We start from the raw sequence: 12,142 nt of genomic DNA, 5'->3' as shown, positions 1-12,142 counted from the left end.
CAATGATCAAGGACTCCAAGATCCTTTTCTCCCTCTGCACTGATGAGAAGAGAGTTCCCCAGCCTGTAGGTATGCTACTGGTTCCCACCCCCTGCCAACACCCCAGTGCAGTACCTTGTACTTGTCAGTGTTGAAACCCATCTTGTTCTTATCTACCCACCCCTGTAATCTGTCTAGGTCTGATGGCAGCCTATTCTTCCCTTCTAGGATGCCCATTTCCCCCCAAATCTTAGTCTCATCTGGGAATTTGAACTTTTTACCCCCTCGTCCAAGTCGCTGATGAAGCTGTTGAACAGTACAGGCCCGAGGACCAAGCCCTGCAGAACCCCACTGCCCACATCCCTCCAGGTCAAACAGGACCTGTCCACCATCTCTGGGTGTGGCCCTCCAGCCAGTTAGCGACCCATTTGACTCTGTAGGTGTTGACACCACAGTCCCCCAGGTTTTTGTCGAGGAAAACCGAAGGATCGGGCCCCAAGGTCACGGTGGGCCGGGGTGGCAATTAGATATGGACAGGTGGGATTAGCGGCGTAGAGTCTGGAGTTAGGGACTCGGAGCAGATTTAGAAAGAACAGGTGAATTTATTTGACTTACGCTTCAGGCATAGGCAGAAAGGTCTTCAGTTACAGTTTGGAACACAAACAAACAATTAACAACAAAGGGGTCTGTTGGCCCACGAGGTTCAGTCCGAAGACCTAGTCCCAGGGCTGGTCAACAGCTCATAAATGGGGATCACAAACAACAAAAACGAACTGTAACACGGTGATGATGAACCGCGTGACGCCAGTCCACAGCAATGGACGAATCGGGTGGTCGTATACGAAAGCCGAGGTCAGGAGCCAGAAGATGAAGCAGCGGAGACGTCAGTTGGAGGGATGAGCAGAGTCGTAGTTGGTGAGGAAAGCCGAGGTCGATGATCCAGAACCGGGTTAAACAAAGTCCAGAGGGTGATCCGGAATCGTAAGCCGTTAATCAGTTCAAAAGGTAAGTCAGGAGCCAGATGATCGTAGTCAAAAACCGCAATGCAACGAGTAATACGAAGAACTAAGCCACGGAGCCAAAGGAGGAGATCAATAGGCCTTGAAGCCTGACTCAGAGAACAGTCCCTGCAGCAGCAACCTCTGTCTCTGGTCCACGCGATCTCCCCCTGGAGGGAGGGGCTCACAGAACTTTTATATCAATTTGGTAGCCAATCAGCGTGCTCTCCGCAGAGAAATTTCTAGTCCGATTACCTCATGTCAGGTCCTGACTGAGCATGCTCTCAGTCAGGAGCTGACACAATCTGAGCATGCGTCTGTGGGGAAAGTAGGTCAACAATGATTGACAGCTCCGCAGGTCACCCAGGGGGCAAGGACTGGGTGAGCCTTGGAAATTTCCACTCACAGCTTCAAACCGCGCATGTCAGTTTAACCTCTTCTGTACTGGCAGCACACACTTAAAAATTTCCATGACAGTTTTTAATGAGAATGGGGTGAGAGACAGTGTCAAAGGCCTTCCTAAAGTTCAGAAAGACTGTCCACTGCTACCCCTGAGTCCAAGGATTTTGTGACCTGGTCGTAGAAGGCCACCAGGTTGGTCTGACAGGACCTGCCTCTAATGAACCTGTGTTGGTTGCCCCTAAGCATAATCTCCCCTGCTGGCCCCTTGTGAGCATGCGCCAGGATAATTCTCTCAAAAAGCTTACTCAGGATTGAGGTTAGACTAATGTGCCTATAGTTTCCTGGGTCCTCCTTCCTCCCTTTTTTTGAAAATGGGGACCACATTGGCCCTTTTCCAGTCCTCTGGCACCACACCAGAGCACCATGAGTGCTTGTAAAGCTGTGCCAGGGGTCCCGCAACGACCTCTGCTAATTCCCTCAGCACTCTGGGGTGGAGATCGTCAGGACCAGCTGATTTAAATACGTCAGTCCCTCCGGAAGTTCGCTAAGTCCTCACTGACCCTAGGCCTGGGTGTGCCTCCCCTGGGACCTACAGCGGGGTCCCAGTGGGGTGTGGGCTGACCCAGTCCCTGCTCAGAAAAATGGAAGCAAAGAAATTGTTAAATAGGTTAGCTTTGTCATCTGGTGCAATGAACAGATTTCCTAGTGTGCCTTGCAGAGGTTCCGCATTACCCGGTACCTTCTTTTTTGCCCCCCATCAACGGTACCATCAGCACCAAATCAACTTTATCCACAAATAACTGAGAATGAACCTGCAGAAGATATAATAGATTTTCTTAATGTGCCACCCCCATATCAGTCCCAGGCACAATCTGAACCTGAAGAAGTCCAAAGTAACCAAATAGACTCTTCCGACAGGATTAGCCCACCTTACCAGGAAACTATCACTCAACAACCGTCACCTACCCCCAGGGCATGCCCACGTCCACCGGAGGCATGGCATCTGTCTCCTGAAATCTCAACCCCCTCCTCTTGTTTAAGGTCTAGTACCCACTATGGTCCAGCCCCTTCTTTAAAATCTAAGAAGGCTCAGCTTATGCCTTTACGCCAACTTCCAGGGCAAGGTGCAAATGGGGAGACTACAATCACAGTCCCTGTCCCCTGGACCCCAGGAGATCTCCTAAACCTTATTAAACAATTTCCCAACATCAGAGAGGAGTCCCAGAAATTTAGAGATGAACTGGAAACTGTAATCCATTGTTATGATCCAACATAGGCAGATTTGAACCAATTAATGAGAAGTGTTCTGCCCTCTGATGTCTGCAACCACCTCATCTCACAGGCCACTTGGCCTACTCAAGACTCCAGAATAGGAGATCGCTTAGCAGATGCCCGAAGACACCTCCTTGAGACTGTGCTTAAAATTTGCCCCAGGAAAACTGACTGGGCCAAAATACATAACTGTAAACAAAAATAAAGGAGAATCCCCAGCAGACTACATGGACCACTTGAAACTAGTATTCGAAAGACATTCTGGTATTGAAAATGCAGCTGAAACTGCCCCAGAAGCAGTTGCTTCTGCTTTTGTCCACAGACTTCTTTCTAAAGTCCAGGAACAGTTGTGCACAACTGCTGTAGGTTGGCAGACTAAGCCACTTGCAGAACTAGTCACCACTGCAAATCATTGTACAACCTGCCAGGAAAAGAAAAAGGAATCCACGGAAATTAAGCTAATGTCATTACAGTTACAGACTTTAGGCAGGGGCAGAAGCTGAAGTTTCCATCAAGGACAGTTCAGAGGCAGGGGACGTGGTTGTGGGATGGGACAAGGAGGATTTCAGTCCCAAAATAATGACAGTTGTTATTATTGTGGCCAACCAGAACACTGGAAGGCTCAATGTCCTCACTGGCCTGGCGAGCTGGGGATGATGTTTAACCCACCACCATCTCCTCTCATTCAATTTTCTGTCCCTAATAAGGGAGCCTCCTGTTAGGCCAGCCTGAGGAATAGCAACATCATCACAGCCCCGCTTCTCCCACTTAATCAATATGAGCCCTTCATTTCCTGCGTGATAAATGGCCTCTCTACAAAATGTTTAGTAGACACCGATGCAAGCCACTCTACTCTTCAAGCTGAAGAATTTTCTACAACTCCCCTCTCCTCTGCTGTTGTAAACGCTGTAGGAATTTCAAATCAAATAGTTCCTCATCCTGTTTCCCAACCATTACATGTTTCTCTTGGTCCTGTTTCTGATCAACATGACTTTCTCCTTAGTCCTTGTTCTCCTGTTAATTTATTAGGCAGACATTTGCTTTGTACACTCATCTGTACTATCTATTGCTCTCCTAATGGTGTTTATTTAGATGTCCCCTGTGATAATGAGATAGCAGTACTTGCTACTTTAGCTAGCTCACTTCCTGAGCCTGAGTTCCCTAATCTTCTTGTATCGCAAGAAGAAATCATAAAAGCTGTCCCTCCATTTCTCTGGTCCCAGCATGCTAATGAAGTGAGACAAATCCATACTCTCAGCCTGTAAAAATCAGATTAAACCCAGCTAGGCCTTTACCCAAAGTTGCTCAATACCCTTTACATCCAGAAGCTGAAGAAGGGATACGCCCTGTTATAACTGCCCTTTTAAAGCAAGGTATCATTGTCCCGACTAAGAGCCCTTGTAATACGCCTAATCTTCCTGTAAAAAAAACCTGGAAAGAATACCTATCACTTTGTACAAGACCTTCGTGTGGTAAATTCTGCAGTTTTACCTACTTTTCCTGTTGTACCAAATCCAGCTACTATCTTGTCTTGTATTCCTCCTAATGCTTGTTATTTTACTGTTGTTAATTTGTGTTCTGCATTCTTCTCTATTCCTATACACCCTAATAGCCAGCTTCTCTTTGCATTTACCTATCAAGGACTTCTGTATACCTGGACGCAATTGCCCCAAGGCTATACTGAATCCCCTTCTCTTTTTTTTTCTCAAATTCTGAAAAAGATCTAGATGACATAATATTTTTTTTTAAAAAAATTCTGTGCTTGTGCAATATGTTGATGATTTGCTCTTGGCATCTACCTCTCTTAAAGCCTGTAAAAACAAAGGCGGCAGCACATCCCCCACCTTGGGGACTGTTTGTAAATTTACAATTAGATTTTATTCAAATGCAGAAATGTTCTTGTGAATATGTTCTTGTTATTGCATGCATGTTTTCTGGATGGGTAGAAGCCTACCCATGTGCAAAAGCTGACACCATACCTGTAAGCAAAAAGTTGCTCAGAGATTCTATTCCAAGGTTTGGTTTTCCTTTATCCCTAAACTCTGATAGAGAAACTCATTTTACTGGAGAGATAATGAAAGAAGTCTGCAAAGTCCTGCAGATCTAACAGAACTTTCATTGCCCATACCATCCACGGGCCTCAGGCCAAGTGGAATGCCAAAATGGCATTCTGAAAAATAAACTGGCCAAAATTTGTGCTGAGACTCACCTAAAATGGCCAGATGTACTTCCCATAGCCCTTATGAGTATGAGATCTACTGTCAACTGAAAGACTGGGCTTAGCCCACATGAAATTGTAATGGGAAGACCCGTGAGGCTCCCCACCTCGCCACCTGTTGCCTCCCACTTTTGCAATATACATTCACTTGATGATACCATTCTGAGCTATTGTAAGGCACTAATGAAGTGTGTTAAGGCTTTTCATTCACAGGTATTGGCAGCTCTCCCCAAAGAACCAGATGAGCCGTGCCATTCTATCCTGCCTGGAGATTGGGTCCATATAAAAGTCCATCAACGAAAGTCATCACTGGAACCTCACTGGAAAGGCCCATCCAGGTACTTCTGACCACCAACACTGCAATAAAGTGTCAAGGACTCCAGACATGGATCCACGCTTCACACAGTAAGAAAACATCAGCTCCATTAGATCTAGAGTCTCTTCCATATCAATCTTGTAATCAGCCTCCACAAACTGGTAGTAAGCCTAGTGCTTGCCAGCAGGAGAGCTCAAGACCAGTAGTGAGCCAAGCGCCTACGGGTGAAGAGGGTGTGCCCCAACGACACCACTATGTCCTTCAGGACAGGAAAAAGGCCTCTACCTAGTTCCTGGTTCCCGAGGTGGAGTTGGTTAGGTGTGATTTGGGTAGTTCTCAGTATTTCTTTTTGGGCCATCTTATATGAACTTGATTCATCAATTATAAAAAATTCTGTAAACCAAACTACACTTCTGCACTGACAAAGAAGATCATTTCATGAAAATGTTTTCTTGTCTTTAGTTAATCAAATTGGGATAGATTTAAATGTCTCTCATTGTTGGATATGTAGTCATGTCCCTATCTATTCTACTGGAGGAATACCCATGATACTGGTACCCTTGAATGCAACTCAGATGTTAGCCCTTTACTATTCAGATTTTCATGGAAACGAAACTTGGCAGAATGTAAGTTGCAACCTGTCTGACTACGTACGATTAGCATATGCCAACCCTGGAAAGTTCTGTTGGACCTATAATGGATCTTGTGTTGCAGTAGGAGTCAGTAAGTGCAAGGTAGAATTTAAGATAAATGGTGCTTGGTTTTCTAGTGGTTCCTGGATATGTAACTACTCCCCTACAGATCAATTTTCAGGCTATTATTCACAATGAATGATGTCTCCATGCTGTAATACAGGTGGATATACTGCATTAGCTGGTCACTATTTTGTGTGTGGAGATAAGGCCTATAAAAATCTTCCCTCCGGTTGGAGAGGAACATGCTATGTCTCCACAGTGTATCCTGCCTTTACTATTAGATCTCACTTACCTAAAGGAAGAATTCACAATGTTTGTGAAATTACAGAAAATCAAAGGTTTTGGGGTATAATGTTCCCCAGCTATGGCACAGGCTTAGCTATGTCTGAGATAAAGAAAGTTGCAGCATCTCTGGAAAAGATTGCTAATGCTACTGCTGATAGTTTTGATAAAATAAATACAGAAATGAAAGAAATAAGGCAAATGACATTGCAAAACCGACTTGCGTTAGATTATATACTAGCCAGCAAAGGAGAAGTCTGAGCTTTAATAGGTAAAGAATGTTGTACTTATAGTCACGATAATTCAGAAGAAATCCAGGATTTAAGTAAACGTATTTGAAAAGAAGCAGCTAAATTGCATGAGTCAGATAGTAGGAATTTGAATTCTTGGTTTAGCTCTATTTTTAATTCCTTAGACTCTACTGTCATTCATAGTTTGTTGATATTCTTTGTTGTTTTTATTGGAGTATGTCTAGTGTTTATGATAATACAATGTTGCTTAAGTTGTGCTACCAAGCAAATGCGAAATAGTCCATCAACCAGAAATGAAGTATATAATTTGTATGTTGAAACAGCAGAAAGTAAAGAGAATGAAAAACTAGAAGTTGAAAGGCTAATGGCTATAAATATCTAACTTGATGGAAAACAAACAAACAAAAAAACAAAACGAGGCAATGTGGTAATAAATTTAGTTGGGCTTCTGGCCTACTTGACTAGAAAAACAGACAGAGACCAGAAGAGCTGATACTGCTTATTTCAGTTACAGGTTCTACGAAATCCTGCATGCCTTGGTTGTCTTGATATATTACCCTGTGCACAGATAGTTTGTTTAAGTAAACTTCCTAAATGTCTGTGTAATTTACTGTTGTTTTGTTTCTCCAAGGCTGTATTTCTTTTCCTCTTTCTCTGTCTTAAGTATAAATATGCTTGTAAACTTAGAGAGTCCGAGAAATCCTTTGAAACAGACAAGTGAGTGATTCCCCTTGCCGTATGGAATTCTCCCTGTGATCACAGTATAGCCCTAAATAAAGAAAAGCTGACTCTGTCAGTTCTGATTGAACAACAATGCAAAGTTTGATTTCTTCCACACTGCTGATGGCCCCTCCCTTCCATTGGGTGTACGCCTCCTTTTTAGTTTTGAGACGTTCTTGGATGCTTTCAGTGAGCCATGGGGGCTTTTGCACACTTTTGCCCCCTTTGAGCCGTGTTGAGATAACCTCCCTTTGGGCTTGGAGGATCGTCTCCTTAAGGAACAACCAATCTTCTTGGACACCTGACTCCCCTCCTCTCTGGGACCACAGTGCTTCCCCGACTAGTCTCCTTAGCTCATTGAAATCCGCCTTACTGCAGGCCTTTGCCACCTTGCACTAGATGGTGAATTCCAGCAGGTGATGATCGCTGTCACCCAGGTGGTTGAGCACTCGCAGACCCCTCACCAGGTCACCGCCTGTGGCCAGGACCAGGTCCAACGAGGTGTCTCCCCTGGTGGGGCTGTGCACCTCCTGGGTTAGATGGAGGTCCTGTATCTCGGCTAGGAACCTACGTGAGCCGTCAGACGTAGCTGACTGCTTTTCCCAGCAGATGTCTGGAAAGTTCAGGTCACCCATGATGACCATGTTCCTTGACCTAACTACCTCCATGAGCCGATTTAAGAATTCCTCGTCCAGCTCTTCACCCTTGGTTGGGTGTTCTGTAGTAGACCCCTCGGCCAAGTCACCAACGAAGATGTTGAATAGTGCGGGCCCAAGGACCGAGCCCTGCAGAACCCCACTGCCCACGTTCCTCCAGGTCAAAAATGACCCATCCACCACCACTCTCTGGGTGTGGTCCTCCAGCCAATTTGCAAGCCATCTGACTGTGTAGGCGTTGACACCACAGTCACCTAATTTTTTAATGAGAATGGGGTGACAGACAGTGTCAAAGTCTTACTAGACTTTAGGAAGCCCTAAGTCTATCGTGACACCTGCGTCCAAGGATTTTGTGACCTAGTCATAGAAGGCAACCAGATTGGCCTTATAGGACCTGCCTCGACTGAACCCATGTTGGTTGTCCCTAAGCATAATCACCCCTGCTGGTCCCCTGCAGATGTGCTCCTGGATAATTTTCTCCAAGAGCTTCCGCAGGACTGAGATAAGACTAACGGGTCTATAGTTTCCTGGGTCCTTCTTCCTCCCTTTTTTGAAAATGGGGACCACATTGGCCTTTTCCAGTCCTCTGGCACCTCGTCAGAGCACAAGTGCTCGTAAAGCTGTGCCAGGGGTCCCACAATGACCTCTGCCTATTCCCTCAGCACTCTGGGGTGGAGATCATCAGGACTTGCTGATTTGAACATGTCCATTCCCACCAGAAGTTCCATGACTAGGTTCTCTCTGACCCTGGGCCTGGCTGTGCCTCCCCTGGGTCCATTCAGGATCCCGGTGGGGCGGGGGGGGATGGCCTGGTCCCTGCTCAGAAAAATGGAGGCAAAGAATTTGTTAAAGAGGTTAGCTTTGTCTTCTGGTGTGACCACCAGATTTCCATGCGTGTCCTGCAGAGGCCCCACGTTACCTCCTATGTATTTAAAAAAGACTTCTTGGTCTCTTTGAACTGGGTCACTAGTTCCATCTCCGCTTTAGCCTTCCTAATAGCCCCCCTACAATCTCAAGCAACGGAGGTATAATCTTCACTGGTGATAGTCCCTCCCTTCCATTGGATGTATGCCTCCTTTTTAGCTTTGAGACATTCCTGAATGCTTTTGGTGAGCCATGGGGGCTTTTGAGCACTCTTGCCTCCTTTGATCCGCGTTGAGACTGTCACCCTTTGGGCTTGGAAGATTGTCTCCTTAAGGACCCCTCTTCTCAGACTTCAAACTCTCCTCCCCTCCAGGACCTCAGTGCCCTGACTAGTCTCCTTACCTCATTGAAATCTGCCTTCCTGAAGTCCAGGGCTGCTGCCTTGCTGCAGGCCTTTGACACTCTGCGCTGGATGGTGAATTCCAGTAGGCGATGATCATTATCACCCAGGTGGTCGAGCACCTGCAGTCCTCTCACCAGGTCATCACCCATGGCCAGCACTAGGTCCAACAAGGCGGCTCTCCTGGTGGGACTGTGCACTTCCTCGGTTAGATGGAGGTCCTGTAACTTGGCTAGGAACCTACGTGAGTGTCAGACCTGGCTGACTGCTCTTCCCAGAAGATGTCCGGATAGTTTAGGTCACCCATAACACAACACATTTAGAAATTAGAGGCTTTACAAATATGACAGGGGCCTATGCCTATTTTCAGTTTTAAGATCAAAGCAAGAACAAATATAACTTTATTGGAATGAGCATTAATTTGCTATATCATATATTGTGTACAAAAATATATTTACACACTATATTATATAGCAATCAAACTAGGCAAAACTAATCATATATTGTTTCATTAGCCCTGTAGTCAATAAAATGTACATACATTTCTTTTTTTCAGATTCATAATACAAAATCTAGCCTTCTTGAGCATTTTGACAGTGCATCCAGTGCTTCACTGAAAGTTGTTTCCATACCTGAGTCAAAGCTCATCTGAATTAACATTTCCATACCTGTGGTAGAATTAAACTCAGTCTGCAGAGCTGTGAAATAGGAACTAGATGATGAGGAACATTTGCAGACAACAGAATTGCAGGAAAAAAGGTAGCTTGGTTAGTGGGACAGCAAGACTTTAAAAAGGAGATAGTCATTAACACCTGTGAAATGCAAGGGGATGAAAGACTTGAAAAAAACCCAAAACAAAACAACAACGCTTTACCAGAAGAGGCAGCCCATTAGCTTGACCTGGCTCTGCAGCATCTGTATAGATTGGGCTCTTCAGCAGGGCTTTTGGCCCTTTTATCCAATAACTGATTGAATCATCTATTCAATAAAAACACCAAGTTGTTCTGCTGAAGCTCCTGATCTATACAGCCGTTGGGCCAACTGCTTCCAACTAATACAATGCATCTTCTGGGCATATGCTACACACACTGCATGGGCACACCGAGCTTAAAACAAAGCATTGTTTGTTTCTTTTCCATGTCTGTATGCAGCTGAAGTATTTAGAAGAAATCGGGTATATAATGAGCAATGAAGTCAAGTAACTCCCTCACTCCTGCCAGGCAGTTGGTTTTAAACTTTGGGTGGACCAAGAATGAAAAAGGGATGCAAATGTACCACTGTACCACCTCCACCCCAACCCCCATCCCCAAGGATCTGCCCCTGAATAGTACGTTTCAGCTGTACCCTCTGAGAACCTTAGGAGGGAGGGCAGATACTATTTCCCTATTTTAAAGTTACATAAACTGAAGCATAAAAGAACTGCTGTGACACTCTGGAAAACTCCTTTATTTTCAGAAATAGAACCCAAGTGTTCTGCCTCTGCCCATTTTGTTATATACTGTCTCATGATGCTTCTTTTAACAGTTCAGCTATCACTCAAGCCTCTCAAGGCTTTTTTCATACAGCTTGTAAAATCCCCATTTCTGCACAGCTGCCTATATCTTCTTGCACAGGTGTTCACTTGAGAGCTCAGGACTCTGGCATAAGTTTACAAGCTAACATAGGAGACCAAATATTACCCTTTTTAATACATGAAGCATAAAAGAACAAAATTGAAAATGAGATTTTAACACAAATTTAATAAATACATGGCAAGACTAAGTGCCAAAGGGAACTGAAAGCTATTTATAAGCTTTTTTAAATCATGATATTTGACTTCCCTATCTATTGTAAACTAATAGAAACAGAAGATGGGTAGAAGGAGGAATAGCCAACCACAGCATGTGTTGTATCTGACTCCTTAGCTTCCTATTAAATACTTTTTGTAGCTGGAGGTAGTATTTCTTATTGAACAAACTTGCATAGTCGTGAGAGACCAGCCTTAGGGTTTAAAACATCCTTCATCAATCCCTGAGCCCTGATAAAGGGGCCTTAAAGACTGGAAGCTTGATTCATGTCTCCCAACTTCATGAATTAGTCTAATAAAAGGATGGCTTTGACAGGGCAAAGTAGCTTTCATGGACTAGTTCTTTAACTGGTAGGTCTTGTTTAAAGGGGATACCACCACTTCTGTTTTAAAAGAAAGTGCCAGCTGCCCTTGCATTTTGTTATGGACTTGATTCTGTTAGGCATATTCTGAGAACTGGAGAACTGAAATATTTGAAGTCTGCAGGAATGTAAAACGTTGCGAGTGTCGCCCCCAGAATTCTTCAATCTCTACAGGGCTGAGTAGTTAGATGTCTAGGTCACACATGTCCAAATTCATAAACTTGACATTTCTCTGACTGGCTAACATGCAGGGCTCAATTGAGAAGAAGTGCTCTGAGAGTACTTAACAAGCGAAGCTCAAAATCAGAGAGAAAGAGGTGTACCAAACCATCTCTACTCTCACATGCTTTTAACCAGCAGTCTAACAGTTTGTCATTTGGCAAGGATATGAGACTTCCTCCTATACAGATTCTGAGCCCCAGTTGTCTCCCTCCTACCAGGTAAGTCCCTAACCACTGGACTACAGAACAATGCTCACTTGCTCATGTTAATGAATATTTACTTCTTTCATGCAAATGAACAGCTGGAACAAGAAATGAGAAAACCCTCACTACAAAACAGCCTATTATCTGGTGGCGAGGGGACTCTTTTGGAAGGTACAGGTTTAAATCTTATGCAGAAGTAGGAATTGAGCCTGGATCTACTGTGTCCTGGGTATACACTCTATTCAGTAATATACTGGATAAAAACCAAGTGCCTTTTCCCTAAGCCTGAAAGCTTGCTTAAAAATTGTTCTCCAACTGTTTAAGTTGGTCTAATAAAAGATACCAGATTCACCCAAAGACCCTTGTCTGCCTTTTCCCTAAGTCTGGTCCTGAAAGAAAACAGTAAGTGGTAAATAGTGTCTTTGTCCAGCTCAAGTCAGCTTTGAGAGTCTGCACAACAAAAGTGCAAACAAGATGTGTTAATTGGGTCTAAAATGTTCAGCAAGATGTAGAGCA

Source organism: Crocodylus siamensis, chromosome 1 (genome assembly GCF_052110815.1).
Source record: "Crocodylus siamensis isolate JL-2025a chromosome 1, ASM5211081v1, whole genome shotgun sequence".
NCBI lineage: Eukaryota > Metazoa > Chordata > Crocodylia > Crocodylidae > Crocodylus > Crocodylus siamensis.
The sequence above is the reverse complement of the archived record's forward strand: the minus strand, read 5'-3'. Positions refer to the sequence as shown.